Consider the following 24,250-nt stretch of genomic DNA (forward strand, 5'->3'; position numbering starts at 1 on the left):
TTGATTGTGTTTCGTGCCAATTAGGAAAACAACCAACCTTGCCTTTCAATACTAGTGAATCAATATCCACTAATATCTTTGACCTTATTCATTCTGATGTTTGGGGCCCTTCTTCTGTCTCTAGTATTGGTGGGTCTCGATATTTTGTTGTCTTTGTTGATGATTACTCTCGCTATAGCTGGATGTTTAATATGAAACATCGTTCTGAATTATTGCAAGTATATTCTAATTTTGCAAAAATGGTTGAAACTCAGTTTTCCAAACGCATCAAAATTTTTCGATCTGATAATGCTCTTGAATATACTCAATATGATTTCCAAGTTGTTTTGCATTCCTATGGCACTGTTCATCAACTAACTTGTCTAGGTACCTCTCAGCAAAATGGTAGAGCTGAACGGAAACTTCGTCATATTCTTGACACTGTTCGTGCTCTTCTTCTCTCTGTCAAAGTTCCTGCTCCTTTTTGGGGCAAAGCTGCTCTTCATGCTGTTCATACTATTAATCGCATTCCGAGTCCGGTTATCCAAAATCAAACTCCATATGAGCGCCTTTTTGGGTCATCTCCAGACTATCACCACCTTCGCTCCTTTGGTTCTGCTTGTTTCGTTCTTCTTCAGCCACATGAGCATAACAAACTTGAGTCTCGGTCAAGGCTTTGTTATTTTCTTGGCTATGGCAAAACTCAAAAGGGGTATCGGTGTTATGACCCTGTCTCTCATCGTCTTCGTGTTTCCTGCAATGTTGTCTTTTGGGAACATCGCCTCTTTGTCGAGCTCTCGCACTTTCGTGCCTCCCTATCTTCCTCCTCTGTTTTAGATCTTTTTCCAGATGAGGCACATATTCCTTCTGTAACTGCTCCTGATCCTCCTGTAGTTGCTCCTGATTCTCTTGTAGACTTCTCTGTCCAACCACCAGATATCACTGATCCCTTTCCTAGTTCACCCTTTAATGAACAGGTGGAAGATGAACAGGTTGAAGACGAGCTACCCAACCCCAACCCTGAGCTTGGGTCCCCTGCTCCTGCTCCGCCTGAAGATCTTGCACAAGACATTCCACCTCGTCACTCAACTCGAGTAAGATCTATTCCTACACATTTACTTGACTATCATTATTACACTGCTCTTACTACATTACATGAGCCTCACACCTATCGTGAGGCTTCCACTGACCCTTTATGGTAGATTGCAATGAAAGAGAAACTTGATGCATTATCTAAAAACCATACTTGGGATTTGGTGACACTCCCTCCCGGGAAATCTGTGGTTGGTTGTAAGTGGATCTATAAGATTAAGACTCGCTCTGATGGGTCCATTGAGCGCTATAAAACTCGTCTTGTTGCAAAAGGTTTTACACAGGAGTATGAGATTGATTATGAAGAGACCTTTGCTCCGGTTGCTCGTATCTCATCTATCCGTGCCCTCTTAGCTGTTGCTGCTGCTGCTGCCCGTAAATGGGATCTTTTTCAAATGGATGTCAAAAATGCATTCCTTAATGGGGATTTACATGAAGAAGTTTATATGCAACCTCCTCCTGGTCTCTCTGTTGACTCAAACAAGGTTTGTTACCTTCGACGTGCACTTTATGGCCTTAAACAAGCTCCACGAGCTTGGTTTGCCAAATTCAGCTCTACCATCTCTCATTTGGGTTACATGGCCAGTCATTATAATTCTGCCTTATTTCTTCGTCGCACTGACAAAGGCACTATTTTACTTCTCCTGTATGTGGATGATATGATCATAACTAGTGATGACCTCAGTGGCATTCAAGAACTCAAGGATTTTCTCAGTCAGCAATTTGAGATGAAAGATCTTAAACATCTCAGCTACTTCTTAGGTCTTGAAATCACTCATTCTATTGATGGACTTTATCTTACTCAAGCTAAGTATGCTTCTGAACTCTTGTCTCGAGCTGGACTCACTGATAGCAAGACTGTTAACACTCCAGTTGAGCTTAATGCGCATCTGACTCCCTCAGGGGGGAAACCATTGTCTAATCCCTCTCTTTACAGACGATTGGTTGGCAGCTTAGTTTACCTCACAGTTACTCGTCCAGACATCTCCTATGCTGTTCATCAGGTGAGCCAGTATATGTCTGCTCCACGATTAACTAACTATGCTGCTGTTCTGCGCATTCTTCGATACTTGAAGGGCACCCTCTTTCATGGCCTTTTCTATTCAGCTCAGTCTCCTCTTGTACTCCGTGCATTCTCTGATGCTGATTGGGCAGGAGATCCTACTGATCGCAGGTCTACTACAGGTTACTGTTTTCTCCTTGGTTCTTCTTTGATTTCTTGGCGAAGCAAGAAACAAATTTTTGTGGCCCGCTCCAGTACTGAAGCAGAATATCGTGCTCTTGCTGATACCACATCTGAGCTCCTTTGGCTACGATGGCTCCTTAAGGATTTGGGTGTGTCCACCTCCTCTATTACTCCCCTTTATTGTGACAATCAGAGTGCCATTCATATTGCTCATAATGATGTCTTTCATGAACGGACTAAACACATCGAGATTGATTGTCATTTTATCCGTTATCATCTTGTCCATGGTGCTCTTAAGCTTTTCTCCATCTCCTCCAAAGATCAACTTGCAGATATCTTCACCAAGTCACTTCCTAAAGGACGCACTCGTGATTTGGTTGACAACCTCAAGTTGGTCTCACATCCACCTTGAGTTTGAGGGGGGCTGTTAACGTATATTATGTTATGGGTTTTAGGCCCAATTAGGTTACTTGTATAGCACACTTGTACTTGTACTACACTCTACTTGTACTGCACACATATGCCTCCTATATAAAGGCAGTGATGTATATTCTTTCATTCATGAAATACAATACAATTATTCTGTATTTCTAACAGAAATATTGTCGTATATGCTCTTCAACAATTTCTTTATATCATCCTCAAAATGATATGATAAACCAAGTTTTTGCAAGAGATCGATTAACTCAAGTTTATTTATTGGATCCACCATTTTGTCTAGCATCATTCTCACTTCTTCCTTCAACTTGTTGACTCTTTTGGTATATGATTCTCCCTTCATAATAATCATTTGAATAAAATTACACTTTTCTTTCGACTGTAATAATATAATTACATAGTTAGGAAAAAAAAAATTAATAAAACTACATAGCTTTTTTTTTTACTTTGTTCAACACTGTAATATTTAATCATTGTGGTCTCATTTATTTTAGATCTCAATCTTTCAATTTTGTGGATTAGAAAAGTGGAGTAAGATAAACTAGAGTAAGAGTGGCATTCTCTTTTTTCTTTTTTTTTTAAACGATACCAAATGCTTCTACTTCTAAGAATCAACAGCATGAATAAAAATAATAGAATCTTATACCATGTATTCACTTTTCAGTGACTGCATATAGTCGTAGTCCCAAATCGAACGTTGGTAATTAGCTGTTCTCCTAATAATGTTTGAATTTTCGGAATTTCTTTTGGCAGCCATGCATTTGTCGGAGTGAAGGAAAAGACTCATAGTAACAGGCCTTAATTAAAATAAAGCTATATAAGATTCTTGGTGGATTGGGCATGCAATTGTATGCATTTATATACCTTTTAACGCAATCATTTTGGGGATTAAATGTGGTAAAATAAAAAGGTAGGACCAAAATGGAAATAGGGTCAAAATGTAAGGACCAAAAGTGCATTTACGCCTTTATTTTTTGGTTTATTTATTTATTTAATTTTTTTTTTGTGTCCAAAGAATTAAAAAAGAAAGTTTGGTATGATGTAAAAAATATTAGTGTATTTACGCCACTTTTTAATTTTGGCAAACTGAAGCCAAGCAATTCTTGAAGGAAAAATATTCTTTTGACACTCACTATTTCACACATGTATCTGCAATTGATATGAAATTGTTTACATTTTATCACATAAAAATGGATATGAAAAATAAAATATGAGATAGTAGAAGGGATTGATGATCAGAATCTAGCCACCATACATGATGTGAGGACTTTGATGCATTGAGGACAGAAGTCCTCCTAAGCAAGGACGGACCCAAGTGGGGCCTGAGCCCTCTTGGCACAATTTATTTTATTTTATTTTTTTATACTTATTATATATTTCATTTTTGTAGTTGGGTCCCCTCCTCCCCAACTAGCCTAGCTAGCCTAGCCCAACTAGCAACTATCCAAACCAAAAAACTTAACAAAAACAATAAAAACATTCACAATGGTGATTGTATTTTAGCAAAAAAAAAAAAAAAAAAAAAACTATTTTGCCACCAAAGAATCAAAAAATCATGTGTTATAGGAGAAACTAAAACTAAATTTTTTGCAACTAAAATAAACTGATATAAATACCAATTGAGACAAAGTAGTTTTTTGAGGTGATAAAAACTAAATTTTTTTAGCACCATTACTGTGAATGCTCTAACTTAAAAAAAAAAAAAAAAAAAAAAAAAAAATCCTAGCTGGCCTAATATTAAAAATAAAAAAATTATTTTGTTTTGATTTTATTTTATTTGTATTTTTTATTTTTTTTTATCTTTGTTGGTAGATGATTGCATCTTAATGTATTAAGAAACAACGATTTTATGTATTTATAATTTGTTAATACTATATGGATGCCTATTGGGAGTTTTTCCCCCCTTGTATTCCGACTCCCTCTACCTTGAAATCCTAAGTTTGTCTTTGCTCTTGAGAATACTTTTCAAACCCTTCTGAGTTCTGAGTATGCTTTGCCCAAAAACTAAACCCCCCCCCCCCCCCCCCCCAAAAAAAAAAAAAAAAAAAACAACAACAACAACAACAACATTGGTTGTGACTGAAACACGTACAACACGTTTTGTGTCAGCTTACGTGAAGAAAAAAGACAGAATTTAGGTCCTATGAGGAGCTTCAATCCCATTATCAGATGTGATATTAGAGCCACGCATGTCTTAAAAACAGAAGGTTTTCGCGAATCAAGTGTCATAAGTAATAAACTCAAACATCCTTCTACGTATAGAAAATGGTTTCAATAAAAATATCTTTTACGAAAATGGTATGTTTTCCGTCGTTTATGTTATAAATTAAATTGGCTAATAATAGTTGCGACAATGTTTGTACTTAGATTACAGGTTGTAATTCCTAATTCAAAATAATTAAGTCTGGTAGGATCTTACTTCAGCAAGAGTATTCTTGCCTAAGCAACAATCGCTCAAGCATGCACAATCCTACTTGAGCAATCTATTCAGGGTCAGTGATGAGAATGCAAAATGTCATATTTTTCTCCATTAATGTTTAGTTTTTTATACTTATTTGGTGCCTAAATGTACTTATTATTCTTATATTTTGATTTAGGATGCAAATGGAGGCATTAAGTGCAAAACATAGCTAATTGGGCGATTCTGGATAGCTTTGACATCACTTCATAATCTGGGCATACTCTCTTATCCAAGCTTTGATTGAGATGATTCAAGATGCTATGGAACGCCAAGACAAAGATCTATAACTTTTATATTTTGAGTTTTGAGAGATACAGGCCGCATCAAGGTCGAAATCGGGCTAGAAGTTGCTGCACCTACACTACTGATGTTCTGGAAAGTTCCTTTGCTTGAAATTCTAATACGCAGCTCTGGTGGGGTTTACTTTTGGAAGTTTCTAGATCTTGTGCACGAAAATTCCAACTGAAAAGCACCACTTTCCTAGTTATATTAGGACTTTGTTTTATTTTTAATATTTTTCCTTAATTAGTTAGATTTGGATATTATTATTTAGAATATTTTTAGGAGATTTTGTAGGCTTGGGAAAGGGGGATAAGAAATCAGAATTGGACACACACGCCTCTTTCTCCCCTCTTCTCTAACTTCTCCTTTGAGTTTTCATCATGGCCCTGCTTAGCTAAACTTTTATACTTGGTCGAAGGAAACTGAAGTCTTGAAATCAATAAAACTGTGAGATCTAATTTGTTTTTATTGTTCAATTTATGCTTTGAATATCAGATGTTCTTCTGTACCTATTTTCATGATTGTCTCGTTGAATTACCAGGAGGCCTACTAGTTTATTATTTGTTGCAATCTACTGCTAGGTTAGATATCAAATCCATAATTATTTGATCTCTCTAATTTGTAAAGCAACTAAGATTTAATGATTTGTTACATTAGAAATTATTAGATCTTAGGAAAAATGCTCGACTAAATTAAATGCTACCGCTTGTGCTTGTGTTGTTTAGCTTCATCGATCTCTCTAATTCTTAAGGCTGCTCCTAGATTAAAACTTTAGCGTTTGTCTTGGGTTGTTTAGTAGTTAGGGTTAATTAGATAGCTTGTTTTCTAATTAACCGCGACTAAGGAGAGCTAGGAAAATAGTTCAAACGGTGAATATTCAAAGTTTGAATTGATATATACTTGCATGGATGATCAGTTGTAAAATTCCGATGGTGGATGTTGACTTAGACTAAGGTTTGTTCTCTTGATTGATTTTGATATTTTGATTTAAATTTTTCCTTTGTTGTTGTTGTTGTTGTTGTTTTTTGTTTTGTTTTGTTTTTTTTTTTTTTTTTTTTTTCATTATACTCAAACCCCCCCTCTTTGTTTATGTAGCATAAAACTAGGCTAGATACTCTCTGTGGGAACTATCCTTACTCGCACTACTACATATATTTTTAGGAGTACAAGTTTTATTTTTGGTTGTTTACGATAGCACACCAGTCAATTTGTGTGCATCAGACAAAGGTTTTGACTCTTCTCATCTACTCACACTACAAAAAACTTGTCCTACACCTGTGTTTTTTTCCTAGCACTTTTCAAAATTGCCATAATAGGTCACCCTATAGCAGTGCTTTAAGAAACTGTTGGTATAGGTTGCCCTATTACGGTGGTTCAACAGCGGCGCTTTTTAAACCACTGGTATAGGTAGACTTATTACAACGTTTTTAAACCACTGCTATAGGGTGGAAATATCGATTTCTTTTTTTAATTATTTTCTTTTTTGTAAAGAGCCTATTCCAGTGGTTTTAATATCGCTACTTTAGGGTATTTCATATGTAAAACCTATTCTAGGGTTTTTGAAACCACCGGGACAAGCACCTATTACGGCGCTTTCAAATCGTCGGTATAGGTTGCTAATATTGAAGACCTATTCTAGCGCTTTTAAAAGCACTGTAATAGGATATTACTCCTTTGTTGATATTGAAGACCTATCCCAGCGCTTCTAAAAGTGCTATAATAGAGTTTACCCCTTCCTTTATGTGATTAACCTATCCCAGTGCTTTTAAAAGCGTTGTAATAGGGTTTACCCCTTCCCTTATGTGATTGACCTATCCCAACGATTTTAAAAGCACTGGAATAGCGTTTACTTATTCCCTTATGTGATTTACTTATCCCAGCGCTTCTAAAAGCACTATAATAGGGTTTACTTCTTTCCTTATGTGATTGACCTATCCCAACGCTTTTAAAAGAACTGGAATAGGGTTTACTCCTTCTTTTATGTGATTAACCTATCCCAGTGCTTTTAAAAGCGCTATAATAGGGTATACTCCTTTCCTTATTTGAGCGACATATCCCAACGTTTTTAAAAGCACTAGAATAGGATTTACTCATTCTCTTATGTGATTTACCAATCCTAGCGCTTCTAAAAGCATTGTAATAGGATTTACTCATTCCCTTATGTGATTGACCTATCCCAACACTTTTAAAGGCGCTAGAATAGGGTTCAACTCATTCCCTTATGTGATTTACCTATTACAGTGCTTTTAAAAGCATCGGAATAGGATTTACTCCTTCCCTTATGTGAGTGACCTATCCCAGCGCTTCTAAAAGTGCTGGAATAGGGTTTACTCCTTACCTTATGTGATTGACCTATCCCAACGCTTCTAAAAGCGCTGGAATAAGGTTTACTCCATCCCTTATGTGAGTGACCTATCCCAGCGCTTTTAAAAGCGTTGGAATAGGGTTTACTCATTTTCCTTTTCATAATGACCGATACACTCCTGAAACCTAAAAAATGACCAAAGTACCTCTGAAACCTAAATACTAACTGAAACACTCTTAAAACCTTAAAAAATGATCGAAACACCCCCCCAAAACCTGAAAATGACCAAAATACCACTGAAATATAGAAAATGACCAAAATACCCCCATGCCTGAAAAAATACCAAAATACCCTCGATAACTAAAATAAGACCAAAAATTTTTATCATTATTATCATTATTGTAGGGATGCGTTTGGATCTTAGGCCCAAGGTATGATTGGATCCAAGTCCAATAAGTCCAATACAATGAATTGTAGAGAATGGGTTGGAAAACTAGGTTCTAATGAACAGGACAATAGTTAGAATAGAGTTTAAAGGATAATCAAACAGAAATGGACTGGATTTCTCCAAGTAAATTGGTCCTCCGCACAATCCAAGGAGGTATGTTTTAGTATATATTGATTGGAAATAGTTACAAATATGGTTCAAGTTGTTACAGTGCTTTCTCTTACAAATTTCCTATCCTTTTTCTATTGAGGGTTTCTTACATTATATAGTTTCCTTTGGATGATCTTGACCCTACTCTTGTTGATAATTTAAGCCACTACTTGAGTGCTTGTCTTATTGGACACCTCCTCAAGCTTTTTGTGAGTTGAGGTAGCCAAGGTAGCACTGTTTAGGGGTCTTTTTCACATTAATGCAGCCAAAAAGTTAGCTACAGAGCATTTAATACAGTGGTGGTAGCCCTGCCTTAGATATTTTCAAGCTTCCATCCCTCTTGTCCAGATGTAGAAAGCCTTAAACACACAGTATAACATTCAAGATCTACAACTCACGGTACAGATTTTAGCTTATAAAGTTCAGCTTTTGTAAGGTTAGTTTGTTTATATATTTTGATAGAGAAACATGTTCAATGTGGTACGTCTTAATAATCGCATTAATAGCCAATAGTTAATACCATTTGCAAATTCAATTCATGGCTTTAACAAATTGCAAATTCAATATTTTGAAGCACTTGCATTTTAACAAATTGGACATGTCTTTAAAGTCCTTTTATTTCTTTGGGGGGTAAAAAAAAAGGAGAGGATATGTTAAAACTTGGCATCATCAACTTATAAGAGAGGATATGTTCTTAGATGTTAGGAATAGGACAAAATGGTTACACGTTTGTTACGCCTAACTACCAAAAATTGCACATAAAGATGTATGCACCTGATCTACTTCCCTTTGCTTTTAGTGAAAGATTAAATGCACGCCAATGTTGAGATCAACCACTCTAAAAAAATAGTCTGTGCAATCATAAAATATTATTATTAGTATGAATTTTATGGAGTTGCGGTGTTCAAGAATTAAACCAAAATTCTTTTAAATTAACTATAATATTTTGTCCTCCGAAATTTTTCTCTCTTTAATTTTATTATTTTGTGTTTCTTAAGCTATAGAGAGATTTCCTTCTTTATTTTAAATTTTATGGGATGTAAAGAGATCTTTGATTTCGTGAAATAATTTATACTCTCCCCTTCTTTGATTTGATTTACTTACTATCTTTGGCACTTGCCATCGGCAATTACTCAGGGCCACTCTTATGGACTAAATCAACTTATTCTCCAGTCACCATCATTGATAAATGAGAAATCAAATCAAGGTTATAGTTTTTCTATTTGGTTGCTAGGGTTTTTGTTCATGAAATTGCTATTTTCTATTTAAAAATTGCACCTGTAGATCAATATTTATAGTTCTTAACTTGACATTTTGCACCTATGGCTAAAATTTGTGTGGATCTTTGTAAGTTCAAAAATCTTTTCTCCATTCACCATGGTTTTTCATTGAGTAATTTCTTTCTCTCTTACTCCTCTTGATGAGTTTTGTTTTTGACTAGAAGAAAGCTTTTTTGCTTTGAAGGTCATGCAGCACCTGTCTCATTTTATTTGTCCTCACCACAAGGAAAACATCTAGGTAAGGCAAATAATCTATTTTAAAGTTTGAATGGGAATTACCAAGTACAAGAGGTAAATCTTTAAGGGATGAGCTTAATTGTTTCTTATTTTCAATAATAAATCATTTTATTGCAATACTGGGTTTGAGAAATCCAATATGTTCATATCTCTATAGAATAGAGAATAGTAGAAGCCAATTTTATTACAACTACTTAAATTGAGTTGACTTAATTCCATACAATTACAAAGTATAGCATGAAAGATAATGAAATTAATTGTTGTAATTTTTATTCTCTTTCCATGTTTTGAATTTCCTCTATATTATTATTACAACTGAGCAAAGATTAAGAAAGTAACTTTACTACTCTAATTTGAAGTTTAATGCGTCCTTCTCAAGTCATGGTCTTTATTTATATATTTGCAGTTTATATTTCTAACCGTTGATGAGAAATTAAGGCTCAGTTGCACAATATGTGTAAATTTTTCAGAAGGCTACTTTAAATAGTAAGTCAATATGTCTCTTACATTTAGGTATTAGCTAGAATTGTTTTCAAATGATTTTACCAATAAAGGTGAATGTGTATAAATTTTGTTTAACTATCCCGTGCATCGTACGGGTTAGCGACTAGTTGTTCAAATGACGAGCAATCCTAAATTTTTTATGTAAAAATCACGACAGGTAACCTAACATTAACACAATCACAATTACGAAATACATTATGTTACTTGATTTAATTTACGAGGAATTTATATATATATATATATATATATATATAAAGATAACCATGAAACAATACACTAGAAAGACACCGATAACAAAAACTAACTCAATCTAGGGCTTTTACCCCCCCAAAAAAAAAAAAAAAACTCAATCTAGGGCAAGAGATACCAACTGAAGTAAAGGAAAACACAGTTTCACGACTTTAAGTGAGAAAAAAGGAGGCCTACTTTGGGCATATCACTGATTATTATTCGAACCCTACTCCGCTTTAGTCAAATATGGAGTTCCCTTCCCTATTACTTTGATTCTAAAGATGATTCTCAATCTTAATCTTCATTTTCTTTCTATTTTTTAATATAATTTTCTTTTGAGTTTAAATTCAGTCAAGATGTGGCAGAAAAGCTTTAGTTTACACTATCCAATTGTCACGCCTCAAACCCGATACCCGGATTCGTGACCATGACCGGCATGCTAATATCAAGTTTAAACCTGATATTAACAAGAACCAACTTAACTTTTAGTAAATTTTTCCAAAATTCTCTCTTTCTTTTCAGCATAATTTTCTTTATTTCTTGATATCGTTTTTCACTTGATAGTCAGAGCATCTACACTGTATTCAAAATATAACATAATCCACCAATCATTTAATTTCCACACTTTCACATAATACATCTCTTAATACTTTAAGGCACACAACTTTCTTTAGATCCTAAAATACACAATACTACAAAGCTAAACATCAAATTGCTAATTTAGGATCTATACATATAAAACTAAAACCAGCTCCTTCCAAGCTCGACTAAGGTTCCCTTTGCTCCAAAATAAAACATGTTAACTGAAAGAGTGGAAGGGGTGAGCTACACAGTTCAGTAAGGGTAAGATATATGAGAATTCAATAAGGATGCATGTAAATCAGCTCGTTTCATTCTATGAATATTCGAATAGGAGAACATGTTTTCATGCATAGTATTCTATACTATTCATAATAATAGTTTATACGTTCTTCATAGAAAATAATTTTTCTCCTTTTTCTTATCAGGTTCATATTACCAAAACCTTTCAGATTAAACTTCTTTCATTTCCTACAAAGTCACCATATGTATATTCTCATTACAAAATAATTATTTTAACTTAAATCAGATAATCGGCAACTTTGTATTAAACTATAAACATCTTGACTAATAAGAAAATTTTTCTTTATAAACTTCTTTTCATAAAATAATATATCTTTCATGGTCATAAAACTTAACGTTTCATAAAAAAAAACAGATATTTGATAACTTTTAAACGTAAACTTGTATTTTCATCAGAAGCTTTATCATTATAGTACAACAGAACTTCAGAAACTTTTATCTTTAATGAAAAGCTTTCTTTTTATCAGAAAATTCTTATTTTCATGAGAGTTTTTAACTTTTCATAATGCATTTAAACAAAATAATTTTCTCATGATTAATAACATAACATAGCTGTTCATATCATATTGGTTAGTTCATATTTGATAAGCTGTACAAAGAAGGCCTCATCACATTTGGGTGCCCCCGTGTGTATGATATTGTCCCCTTTGGGAGGCCTGATGGCACATCCCCTCCAGGTTTTATTCCTCCCTACTGTCTGTACACATTGGGGAGAAGGCCTTATTCAGATTAGAGTTACAGGCAACCCCATTTCCTCTACTTTAAATGGCCTAGAGTTACAGGCAGCCCCATTTCCTCTACTTTAAATGGCCAAACAGATAACATTTTTCCATGGAAAGCCAGTAATTAACCCCTACTAGCCGAGTTCAGATTACCAGAAGACATAACCCGAAAATATTTCATACTTTACATCATACTGAAATTTCTTATTTTGCATGACATTTCATGATAATAGCATTTCCATTCTTTTCTTTAAACATCATTTTCGCAGAATCAGTAATAGCATCAATATGCTGAAATCATATACATAAGGTTTCGAAAGCTCACGAACATATCTTTGTCAGAATAATGATTACACGCCATATCTCTAATTAAAAACATTTTAATGCATAATATACTTTAAAATAACCTCATGACTTACCAAATGCCCATATAACTTATCCTTTACCCGAAAGCAGAGGAACTGAGAGCCTAAAGTCGAAGGAGCTTTGACTTGGATACTGGTAACACCTAAACCAAATATCAAAGCTTATTACTATATATAATTCCTTATCATAAACTTCACATTCGTCTCAAAGCCTATCTCTTAGAATGAAGGAAGTCCTAATCCCATCTCAAAGAGGTTCCCACAAACACAAAATACATTCATCAACAAGAAGTACAAAATCCTAGAGAAACCAACATTCTTATATTAATCCCATATCTCTAGAAGAGCTAACTTTATTTCAAAATGTGCTTTGAGGTTAGGGCAATAATGCATGCCTAAATATAAAATCTTTTAAGCATGGTCATATAACTATATTCATTCATATGGTAACATACAACCTGTCTAGCAAAACAGCTTCATACATACAACTGTCTCATGGTTTAGAACCCCTTCCTTTGAGTACTAAACCTCAAAAAAAGTTACACAAGATTAATCTATGATTGAGACATACCAAAAGATATGCATATTAAATTATAGTTCAAAACATTCACCCTAACTTGAGAATTAAATCCACAAAGTTAGGCATGTCCCTTACTATTCACTATTCTATTCCAGCAGCATAGGCTCCATTTGTAAAATACAAACGGGCTGCTCAAACACATCCAATTGTTATGAAATTTTACAGAACTACTCCCCTGTATGTCCAGTATATACCATAAAAATTTCGGAGTTAAAGAAAAACCCATGATTTACTAAAAATCACACAAGACAGCATACTCACATTTGTCCTGACAGAATTTCTTGCAACTTAAAAATTAAACCATTATTTTTATGTTCATCCAAATTCTTTGAGACCACTTCTATAACAACCAGAAATGTCTTAGGTTTCATAGGAATTATCCCTAGCATCCAAATTCACTATATGTAATTTAATACATAATTTATCATGCACAAACACAGAATTTGTCACAGTGACAGTTTTGCAACGTTTTTCTCGTAAATTCACAAACAATTATCAAAGAATGGTATTTTCATATAGGGATTTTAATACACTCATTAGACATTGTTAGGTTCTAAAGTCTTAGGATTTTATGTATTTAGAACTCTAATTTGTATTGTTGGCAAACCATAATCAAAATAATGTTTTAGAAGTGTTTTTAGTCTAGCTCAAAGTTGTGATTTTATGTAAAGTTGGAATCGAGTTAAAGCAGGAAGCATTGTTCCTTTCGGCCTGGCTCGATCGATCGAAAGACAGGCTCGATTGATCGAAGCTCGGGCAGAATGTTTTTTTGCAAATTCGTCCAACTCAGCCCTAAGTGTTTTAAAACGTTTTTAGGGTTTCTTATTTGTCTTAAGTATAAAAGGCAAACTCTAGCCACATTTTAGTGTTGCTCATAATTACGGTTTGTGTAAATTTCTTGTGAGATCTAGAGGAGTTTTCCTTTACACAAACTTAGGGTTTTCAAGGAGAAGATTTATCTACGCCTTGATGATCAATTCAGTTGCTACCATTGAAATTTAAAGAAAACACAAGCAAGTGTGCTTGTATCTAGTGGTGAATCCAAGAAAGAAGGAGTCCATGGATTCGGAGCTTGCACGTGGTCGTGTCAGTAAGTTCTACTGTTTGGTAGCAATAAGAAGTCGAGCGTGGGTGCTTGTAAGTCTTATTGTATGAACTTCGATTCTTTCAAGATAGTGGATTCAAGTTTACCTTGAGGATAGCTAGGTCAAATCCTCCCCAGGTTTTTACCGGTTTGGTTTCCTGGGTGATCATATCTTGTGTTATTTATTTTCCGCTGCTGTGCATGATTTGATCTTTGATATTGTGATAACCTAGATTTATTTAATTGGACTAAATAACAACTTGGCTAATTACCTAGGTTAAATCAATTGTTTAAGGGGTCTAAAAATTGTCAAGTGGTATCAGAGCGGGTAGCTCTTTTGTTGTTGATCCTTTGATCACTGAGTTGATCCTTGACCCATTTGTTATGGACTTTTGGAAATTCTTTCTACTTATTCATCAACTTGCTTACTTTGTGTATTTGTCTATTGTTGAGTTTGTTAAATCTTTCCTTGAATGTCTTGGTCTTATCATATGTGGTAATAATTATTTGTGTTATACTGCCTTAACTGCCTTAAAGGCATGTGATTCTTGTCTTTAGTATTTGGATAGTGGTTGTTCCAGGCATATGACAGGAAATAAAGGATTATTCAAGACCCTCTTTGAAGGAAAGATTGAGACAGTCACTTTTGGAGATGGAAGCAAATCTGTCATCAGAGGCATTGGAACTGTGGACATCCTAGGGTTACCGGTCTTTGAAGATGTTTGGTATGTTAATGGACTGAAGGCAAATTTACTCAGCATCAGTCAGATTTGCGACAATGGACTAAATGTTCTTTTTACTAAGTATGAATGTGAGATACTCGATGGAGGAGATGACTGTATGTGTGTTGGTGCAAGGACAACAGACAACTGTTATGGATTGACACCAAGCATAAGCAACAAGTGTTTTAGTGCAAAGATTGATCAAGTTGATTTGTGGCATCAACGGCTGGGGCATGCAAGTCATAAGCAGTTAGAAAAGGTTTTCAAATGTGATGTTGTTGTTGGTTTACCTAAGTTTGAGAAGATAGATAAGTGCATATGTGGACCATGTCAGATAGGTAAACAGATAAAATATAAACATCCATCTGTGGCTAGTGTTCAAACTTCAAGACCTCTGGAGTTACTGCACATTGATCTTATGGGTCCTGCTCGAGTTCAGAGTTTAGGAGGAAAGAAATATATTCTAGTGGTTGTGGATGACTTTACCAGATATACATGGGTTGTGCTTTTGAAAGATAAAGCTGAGGCTCCTGAGAAGATGATACATCTATGTAAGAAAATGTAGGTTGAAAAAGATACAGTGGTAGCTAGAATTAGAAGTGACCATGGAAGAGAATTTGAGAATACCAAGCTAGCTACCTTCTGCAATGAACAGGGCACACATCAAGAATTTTCATCACCCAAGACACCACAACAAAATGGAATAGTTGAACGGAAAAATAGGGTCATTCAAGAGATGGCATGTGTCATGTTGCACAATAAAAAATTGCCAAAATCTTTCTGGGGAGAAGCAATTAACACTGCTTGCCATACACTCAACCGGGTGTATTTTAGACCTGATTCCAAGAAGACTCCTTATGAACTCTGGTGAGGAAAGAAGCCGGTCGTTAAGTATTTCAGGATATTTGGCAGTAATTGTTACATTCTACGTGATAGAGAGCACATAGAGAAATTTGATGCTAAGAGTGACAAGGGATATTTTCTAGGGTACTCTTCTACTAGTAGAGCATATGGAGTGTATAATTTGAGAACCAAAACTGTCATAGAATCGTCAAATGTTGTGATCAATGATGAAGTATGTCCAGAAGCACATCCAGAATGTACTACTCAGGTTCAAGATAAGCCTATGGAGGTTAATGACTCTCTTCCTATTGATTATGTTGTGAAACATAGTGATGAGGAGCTAATAGTGTTGAATGATGCAATTTTTGTGTCATCAAGTCCTGAACCATCCACTCCAGTTCATAAGACTCAACAGGTTCAACATGAATTTAGTCCTTTATCAAAACAAAGAGGTACATCCACATCTCTAGTTAAAGGTCCTTCCTCTAGAGTAAGGATTAATCATCCCTCCTCAAATATATTGGGAAGTTTGAATGACAACATGAGATTAAGGTCAAAAGCCTTAAGTGTCATTACACACTCATGCTATCTGTCCCAATTTGAACCGAAAAAGGTAGATGAGGCACTTCAAGATGCTAATTGGGTAAACTCCATGCATGAAGAACTTCATCAATTTGTTCGAAATGACGTGTGGGAATTAGTTCCTAGACCAAAGGGTGTAAATGTAATTGGAACTAAATGGATCTTCAAGAAAAAGTCAGATGAACATGACACTGTTATCAGAAATAAATCAAGACTTGTTACTCAAGGCTACATACAAGTGGAAGGGATTAACTTTGATGAGACATTTGCTCCGGTAGCAAGATTGGAATCCATTAGGATATTGTTGGCTATAGCTAGTCATCTGAACTTCAAGCTATATCAAATGGATGTCAAAAGTGCTTTCTTGAATGGATTGCTGCAAGAAGAAGTATATGTTGAACAACCTAAAGGATTTGTTGACCTTCACAGACCTGATGATGTGTATAAGTTGAAGAGAGCACTGTATAGTTTGAAACAAATTCTACGGGCTTGGTATGATAGATTGACTGCATATCTTACTGAGCATAGCTTCAAAAGGGGATTTGCAGACACTACTCTCTTCATAAGAAAGGATAAGAACAGTTTTGTTGTAGCTCAAATTTATGTAGATGATATTATTTTTGGTGCTACTAATGACTCTTTTGCTCATTCTTTTGTAGATGAAATGAAGGTGATGTTTGAAATGAGTATGCTTGGTGAACTAACTTATATCTTGGGATTACAGGTGAAGCAAACGAATTCAGGGATCTACATCAACAAAGCAAAATATGCAAAGAATCTAGTCAAGAGATTTGGACTGGACAATGTTGCCCATACTAGAACACCAATGGCCGCCAATGCAAAATTAACAAATGATCCATCAGGTGAGTCTGTTGATGTTACATTATACAGAAGTATGATTGGATGTTTATTATATTTGACTGCTAGTCGGCCTGATATTGCATTTAGTGTTGGTGTTTGTTTTAGATTTCAGTCTAATCCTAAGGTTTCACACTTAAATGCTGTTAAAAGAATAATTAAATATGTTGCTGGAACTTGTGATTATGGATTATTTTATAGTAAAAAGTCTAATCTGTCTCTTGCTGGTTTTTCTGATTCTGATTGGGCTGGTAATGCTGATGATAGAAAAAGCACCACTGGTGGATATTTTTATGTTGGTGCTAATCTTGTTGCCTGGATGAGCAAAAAGCAAAATTCTGTGTCCTTGTCTACTGTCGAGGCAAAATATATTGTTGCTGGAAGTTGTTGCTCACAACTTCTTTGGATGAAAAAGGTTTTAACTGATTATGAGATATCCCAAGATACCATGGTGGTTTACTATGATAACTCTAGTGCTATTGACATATCTAAGAACCTTGTTCAATATTCTAAGACTAAGCACATAGAGATTATATATCACTTCATTAGGGATCTTGTTGAAAGAAAGATTGTGTGTCTTGAGTATATTCCTACTGAACGTCAGAATGTCGAAATTTTCACCAAACCTCTTGATAGAAGTAAGTTTGAGACTCTTCGTCAAGTGATTGGTGTCATTCTGTGTCCCTGATCTGTCTTTGTCTTCTTGGTCCTTGTGCTTCATTACTCTACCCTTTGTGACCATTGTTCCTTGGTTGTGGTTTTTTTTTTTTTTTTTTTTTTTTTTTTTTTTTTTTTTTTTTCTAGGATTTGCATAGCATGACATTCATGCATTTCATTCTAGGTGTTTTTTTTAATTTTAAATAAAATAAAAAAAAGAAAAAGAAAAAGGAAGCAAATTTTGTTTTTGTACTATTCTTCTTGGTTTTTAAGAACAAGGTTGGTCAATTTATTTTCACATAACATGTCTTTTGTACCTTGTTTAGCTTTGATGAGCTTATTTATTGCACTTTACTAGTTGAGGCTTTGTAGTGCATGTTGTGTGGGAAAGATGTGTATGGTATTTGATTATTCTGTCTTAAGCTTGAAGTCACATGTTTTTAAATGTTTGACTTGAACTTTTAGAGAAAGGCATAAATAACCATCTCACCACTGTTCACTAGCCAATCATGAACACCTTAGTGCATATCATAAGATTTTGTATTCGAGAAAGTGTAGCACATGCATAAAAAGAACATAAGGTGAAGCCTCGGTTTATATTGTTTAATACTTAAAATTGGTGTGTACTATTAGGCTTGATGCCATACTCACATGACTTAAAATTGGTATGTATATTATGAGGCATAAATACAAGAAACTTACACGATTGCAAGTTTATGATCTAGGAGATTTGGGAGTTATATGATGTAACTCTTTAGGTGATAGTCTCTTTGAAATTCTTTGTGATGAATTTTGTAGATTTTGTGAGTGATTGATTGCTATTCATATATCACCTCATATGTATCTCAAGCTTTTGCTAGTTGCACACATTACACAAGTTACTCTTTGCTAAACTTTGTACATGTTATTGTATGTGTTTATGGTCTGACCAACCAAGTTTTGCAAATACTTTGAATTTTGTGCAAAATTAATTTATTGCTTGAAAATTTTTGGAGTATGCAAGAAATTTTGTTTTGAGGAATTTGGGCTTAAAATTCTTGTTTTGAAAACCATATCATCACATACTCATGCATTTTTGTTCTTAAATTTCAATGCTTTGAGTTAATTCTAAATGTTTTTCAAAAACTGTGTTTTTTCCTCAAAACTTGGTGAGCCTCTACCTATTTCGATCGATCCATTCTGTTTTTCGATCAATCAAAAATCTTTAAATTTGATAGAGAGAGTCTCTGTCTATTTCGATCGATCGAAACTGATATTCGATCGATCGAACTTGTTTCAAATTGTTTTTTTCGATCGATCGAGGCTATTTTTCGATCGATTGAAACTTGTGAAACATGTTTTTAAATAGGTCAAATTGTCCTTTTCAAAAGGACTTTTTCAAAAGTTTTTCAACTTTTCTCTCTCTCTGCGTTGGCTAAAGGCTCCACCATCAATTTTTTGTCATTTTCCTCCACGATTTTTGCAAGGTTTTTGTCCTTGAAGGCCGGTAAGTCTCTTTTGCCCTTCCTTTTGCATTTTATTTCATGTTTTCATGCATTTTTCATGCATTCTTGTGGCTATTTTCGGTACTTTCAAAATTTTGGGGTTTTTGATGATTCGAACCTATTTTGGTGAAATTGATCAATGGTTTTTTGTTCTATGATGCTATAATGATGATTCTTATAGTTTAATTTGATCAATTTTGTATTTTTTGAGAAACTAAAAATTCTAGGGTTTGAAATTGTTCTGAATTGGGGATTTTGTCTAATTGGGTTAAATTGATGAAATTGGCTTGTTACAATGATAAATTTGGTCATTAATATGTGATTTCTATCATGTGTGATGATCAATTCGTCAATATTTCTTAAATTGATCAAGTGGTTTTTCAAAATTTTGGGGTTTTTGTGTTAATACCTCTATGTTCAAGCTGAATTTTGTGAATTTGAACTTGTTGGACTTAATTGCACTGCATTAGAACATGCATCATGTCATCTAACATGTTCATGCATCATACAGATTTTTATTCTATATTCTGTTTTTATGCTAACTTGCAGTTTGCCCTTGGTTTTTTTTTTTTTTTTTTTTTTTCTCTCTATGTGTTGGTCCTTATCCTAGCACCATGCCTAGGAAAACTAGAGCCCATAGGACCACTTCCACTTCCTCTGAGTCTCCCACTAGGGTTGAGTTGTTTAGGAATGATAAGTGTAGAGAAGCCTTTGAGACCTTGAACTGTAAGCGTAAGATATGGGCTAAGCGAGCTGTGGTCTTAAATGAGCTTGATCTGGCCATTAAGGCCAATTTTGAGTCTAGAGGTTGGCTGCCTCTCTTAAAGATAGATCATCCACCCCGGACTGCCCTGATTAGAGAGTTCTTCTCGAACCTCTCTTGCCACGTCTATGATTCCAACACCCTTGTTCGGAGTTGGATACGAGGTGTAGAGTTCACCATTACCCCTCGGGTAGTGGTTGAGGCTCTTGTGGTTCTGGTTGTGCGGGAGCCTGACTATCCCTATGATGAGTCACCCTCATTAGATGTAGTCATGTCATACATCACTGGGTCATCTATCCAGTGGGGTTCTGATCCTCGGATCATGTCTGCTAAGCTTACCGAGACTGCTTACCTTTTCTTTAGGATAGCGTGTCATTCGTTGTGGCCTATTTCTCACTTCCACACCATCCCTTTAGAGCGATGTGTTTTTTTGTATGCTTTTGCTTCTGGTGCTTCGATCAGTTTTCCTCATTTGTTCCTTCGTTCTTTGAACGAGGTTCATAGGAGTTCTGCCGTAGGGCATGCATTTATTCATCCTATTTTTATTCAGAGGATTTTTCTCTTTTTAGGTTTAGATGGTTTTCCGTCTGGTGAGCCTGTGCATGTGATTGCTCCCATAGGTGCCACTTTCCTTTAACAGAGGGCTGCTCACTTGAGAGTTGCTCCTTCTCGTCCTAGGGGTGCGTCATCTAGTTTTGTTCCCCCTCATCCCTCTTCTACAGGTACTGATGCTACTGAGATATCAGGTGCTACTGCTAATGCTGATGTTCCTCCACCGACTGCTTCGGATGATTCAGACATTCGTCGCACGTTGGATCATGTCTTGACCATTCAGGCGGCTCTAGGACAGATTTTGGTGGACGTGCTCGATGAGATCCGTGCCTTGCATGCGGAGTTGGCGCAGTTTAGACCACCTCCCTTTTGATGATGGATATCTTGTTTGCCCTTTGGCATTTCGTCACAAAAGGGGGAGTACTTTTGTAGAGGGTTTTTGCTTTCAGGGGGAGTTTTATTTATTTTGGTTGGAGCTTGTGGAGTTTAGATTGTATCTAGGTGCTTCACTTTGTACTTTACATTTTTAGCTCTTGCCATGTTTTTTGATGGGATATTCATGTTAGGGGGAGTTTTTATGTTTTGTTGGTACTTTATATGTTTTTTGTTTCAAAACTGCTTATTGATTTATATTTATGAGTTATTCATTGATATTTGTCTTTATTTGTGTGTTGTTTGAAATCAAGACGTATTTTGTTTACTTGTATTGTTTCCACACATGCGGTTATGCTTTTTGTTTAGTGTTTCAAGAAATATACAAGTTGATTCAATTGAGTTGCTGTCTACACTTGCAACTGATGGATAGTAGTTAGGATTGAATTTGTTTTATGAGCATTATTTTGTAAATGACTTTTTATTTTGTAAACTTTGAGTTTCTAGTAGTGTTTTGTCACGGATTGCCAAAGAGGGAATTTGTTAGGTTCTAAAGTCTTAGGATTTTCTGTATTTAGAACTCTAATTTGTATTGTTGGCAAACCATGATCAAAAAAATGTTTTAGAAGTGTTTTTAGTCTAGCTCAAAGTTGTGATTTTATGTAAAGTTGGAATTGAGTTAAAGCAGGAAGTATTGTGCCTTTCGGCCTGGCTCGATCGATCGAAGCTCGGGCAGAATGTTTTTCTGTAGATTCGTCCAACTCAGCCCTAAGTGTTTTAAAACGTTTTTAGGGTTTCTTATTTGTCTTAAGTATAAAAGGCAAACACTAGCCACGTTTTAGTATTGCTCATAATTGCGGTTTGTGTAAATCTCTTGTGAGATCTAGAGGAGTTTTCTTTTACACAAACTTAAGGTTTTCAAGGAAAAGATTTATCTACGCCTTGATGATCAATTCAGTTGCTACCATTGAAGTTTAAAGAAAACACAAGCGGGTGTACTTGTATCTGGTGGTGAATCCAAGAAAGAAGGAGTCTGTGGATTCGGAGCTTGCACATGGTCATGTCAGTAAGTTCTACTGGTTGGTAGTAATAAGAAGTCAAGCGTGGGGGCTTGTAAGTCTTATTGTATGAACTTCGATACTTTCAAGATAGTGGATTAAAGTTTACTTTGAGGATAGCTAGGTCAAATCCTCCCCAGGTTTTACCGGTTTGGTTTCTTGGGTGATCATATCTTGTGTTATTTATTTTCCGCTGTTGTGCATGATTTGATCTTTGATATTGTGATAACCTAGACTTGTTTAATTGGACTAAGTAACAACTTGGCTAATTACTTAGGTTAAATCAATTGTTTAAGGGGTCTAAAAACTGTCAAACATGTTATAAAACATTTATACATAGTCATTTAACCATTTAGAGCAAAAATACATACAACAAAAATCCCAGCAGCAGCAGCATAAAAAATACTCATCCTAAATTTTTCTTACTTCCTTAATCATATAAAATCATTAATTAGTAAACACCCTAATCTACCTTCAACAAACCATCAACACAATTTCAGAGCTTCTTAAAACAGCATATATATATATATATATATATCTGTGGACTTACATGAAAAGAATTTCCTTTCCTAGTGGCTGGACCAGAAAGTATGAGAGGTAGAGAGCTTGAGAGAGTTGAAAGAAGCTTCCTTCTTGCTGCTGGACTTTTTGTCTGGTGCAGCTAAGGAAATGAGATAAGGGGAAGACTTTTGGGTGGGGTTTTGTCTTTCTTTTGGTGTGCGAACCGGTGGACTTGAGAGGAAGACTCAAGGGAGCTTCCTAGCACTTTCCTTAAGAGAAAAAGAGAGCAAAGTAAGCTGAAATTTTTGATTTGTGTGTGTACCCGTGGAAAATGAGAGCAAGAGAGCTTATGGGGTGTCCTAGAGCTTGAGAAAGTCAAAGAAGAGATAAAGGTGCAACCAATAAGAACAAAGAAGGAAGAAAACAAAGAAGTAAAGCAAGAATGACCAAGGGAATTTCTAGTGCAGCCAAGAAGTCCAGCAAAATATCTTGGGTGAAAAGAAAGGGTAACTTACCTTTTTAACTTTCTCGCATTCACACTCACTTTTCTACAAAATAATATCACTTTGCATATACACACGCACATATACATATATATATATATATATATCCTTACCTTTATAAAGTTATATCCATCACATTAAAAGAGCATATATGTTCTATAATATCTCATGCATCATATATAGTTAAAACACCACAACTATATATATATATATATATATATATATCCCTACCTTTATAGACTTAATTAAACACCAACAATTATATATCTAATAACTTAAACTACTTAATATAATTTTGTACATACTTAGTATATATTTAAAATACCGATAGCAATTCAATTATGTATAATCTTTACAATTTTCATTCAATGGCATTATAAAATAATATGCTTATTAAATACTCTTCTATTAATTTTTGTAAGTAAGTGGCTTAAAATATTAATAATACTTAACCACTTAAACACATAGTTTAATTATAAAAATTGGGTCGGGGTGTTACACCAATAGTTGTATGTCATATCAGCATTTTACTAAACAACCCATACAACTTACCACACACAATAACAACTTATTTATAACATATTTGAAAAATAAAAATCAGAATCTCCTCCTTAGAAAAGGTTGCACCGATCCAGCCACCCTGCCACAGGGCCACAGATGCCATCACACACCATCGGAGACACTACTATCACCACCGTTTGATCTATTTTCCCACCCTCCACATTAACAACTAATTAGATGGTGCTGCACATGCCGCTTGAGAGAGCTAAGCTTCTTAAGGAAAAGAGGGACATCGAAAAGTTTAAACTGGAAGCAAGAAAGGAAGTTCAAGTGCAAACTCTCGTGGGTTAGAAAGTACTTATGTTGTTGGCTTTAATTATGGCTTGGAAAGTAAAATTTCAAATATATATATAAAAAAATAAAAAAAAATCATTTTTTTGGTAAAAATTCAAAGAAATTATGTTGCTGGATTTGTCGTTTATTGTGTTTCACATTAACAAAATGAATTTTTTTTAGCATAAATTTTAGTCCATTAAAAAACTAAATTTTTAAGGAAAAACGAATTTGGTCTTGATGATGGTTATGGGTTTCAACTTTCAAGTCATATTGAAGATTATGTGTACTTGGG

The 24,250-nt window shown here is 35.0% G+C and overlaps 1 long non-coding RNA gene across 1 annotated transcript; it reads right to left on the reverse strand.

The window, feature by feature from the left end:
- Nucleotides 1-11,268: 11,268 nt before the first annotated feature.
- LOC115972978 lies at nucleotides 11,269-22,973 on the reverse strand. Its single transcript, XR_004087576.1, has 3 exons — nucleotides 22,668-22,973; nucleotides 12,617-12,705; nucleotides 11,269-11,396 (listed from the first exon to the last, which is right to left on the reverse strand). It is a non-coding gene; the product is annotated as an uncharacterized LOC115972978 (long non-coding RNA).
- Between the last annotated feature and the right edge of the window lie 1,277 nt (nucleotides 22,974-24,250).

This window comes from Quercus lobata, unplaced genomic scaffold (genome assembly GCF_001633185.2).
Source record: "Quercus lobata isolate SW786 unplaced genomic scaffold, ValleyOak3.0 Primary Assembly Scq3eQI_1866, whole genome shotgun sequence".
Lineage (NCBI taxonomy): Eukaryota > Viridiplantae > Streptophyta > Magnoliopsida > Fagales > Fagaceae > Quercus > Quercus lobata.